Source organism: Sinocyclocheilus anshuiensis, unplaced genomic scaffold (genome assembly GCF_001515605.1).
Source record: "Sinocyclocheilus anshuiensis isolate Anshui unplaced genomic scaffold, SAMN03320099.WGS_v1.1 scaffold1092, whole genome shotgun sequence".
Lineage (NCBI taxonomy): Eukaryota > Metazoa > Chordata > Actinopteri > Cypriniformes > Cyprinidae > Sinocyclocheilus > Sinocyclocheilus anshuiensis.
This window is the reverse complement of record NW_015551061.1, coordinates 202,382-204,128: the sequence shown is the minus strand read 5'-3', so window position 1 is coordinate 204,128 and position 1,747 is coordinate 202,382.

Here is a 1,747-nt window from a genome sequence, read left to right as displayed (position 1 = left end):
CCCCAAAATAAGTTTTTTGGGGGGGGGGGGGGGAAGTAAGATTAACTGCTGTAATTTATGCTCCCATTTGGCACTTGGTAAATTAGACCAAAGTCTAGCTAATCTAGAAAAAGTAGTTTGAAAGCTGCATTGAAGCTTTTTAAGGGCACTACATATTTCTTATATAAATATCACATTACATAAGAAATCAGAGCAGTATTTTGTCTTGCACAAAACAAGTTGTATTTAAATTAGTCTTAGTTGAACATACAAATGTACACACATAATGAATAAAAACACCCTGATTTATTTAACTGAACTGAAAATAAATAGACAAATTAAAGGCTTAGTTCACACAAAAATAAAAAAACATTTACTCACCTTCATGTCATACCAAACTCATAAGAACACAAATGAAGACTTTTTTTAATGAAAGGAGATGTCTGTCCTTCCACTGAACCACTGTAACCAAAACTTTGATTGCTTCAAAACGTTCAAAGACATTGTGGAAAAAAATCATATAAGTCAAGCATTTGAATCCAAGTCTTCTGAGGAGACATGATCACTTTATATTACTGCTGTCAATCAATTAAAAAAAAACAACTAATTCACATTTTTTTCTGAAATTAATCACAATTAATCCCACCTAACATTAAAGTTTTTAAATATACATTTATATTTTAATAATTTCACATTCAATCTTCTAATTAATGTAGAAACAACATAAAGACAGTATATTTTTAATATTTGTTTAATGACATCTTTCTTATTACTGAAGGTGAGTATCACTGATACCAATACTACTGATGTCGCTAAGAAAATTGTTTTCTTTATCCTAATATTTAACCATTGACTTGCCATTCAACATTACAGTATAATTGAGAGCTATCAATTTGAACATTTATTAGATTTTAAATAATAACAACTTCTAATGTAAGTGAACTTAAAACAATCATTACGCAAACCCATTATAATAAATGTCATATTTAGCTACCTGTGTGCCCTTCAGCAAGTAGGAAATATACAGAAATTGAATCAAATTATCAAACACTAAATTCTACATTAAATATAGACGAATCCTAAAAGCTGCAAAAGTTAATGATTTCCTCTTCTTTTTGTTCTTTGAATAACAGACATTATTAGGTTATTTTGGCTGCGTTAAGAGCTGCCGCTGCTGAACATGACGTGGATCTGACACGCATCATATTTTCTCACAACTCTTTACCTTTTCTGGCATGCTTCAGGTCTTAAAATCTCTACTAATGAGTTGAAATGGCTGTGTCAGGTGAGGGTATTAGATTATTTTGGCTGCTATTTCTTTAAGAGCTGCCGCTGCTGAACATGACGTGGATCTGACACGCATCATATTTTCTCACAACTCTTTACCTTTTCTGGCATGCTTCAGGTCTTAAAATCTCTACTAATGAGTTGAAATGGCTGTGTCAGGTGAGGGAGACTCTGGGCTGCTCCAGGACAGTTTTGAAAACCACTGCATTTCAGAGACATGTTCTTAAATGTGACTCATATACTGTATAACAAATACTTACATGCACAGTTTTAAGGCAGTGTTATGCTGAGTTCACACTGCACGATTTTCAAAGTCGTCGGATCGCCGTTGTTTTCACACTGCGTGACTATCTGGGGTAGCATTCAGTTGCTGCTGTGTTCACATTGCACGATGGATCGGCGACACGAGGTTACATATTGCATGACTTCACAATAGGAAGAATCGCTGACAGCTGTCTGGTCCGCAAACTACGTTTCACAA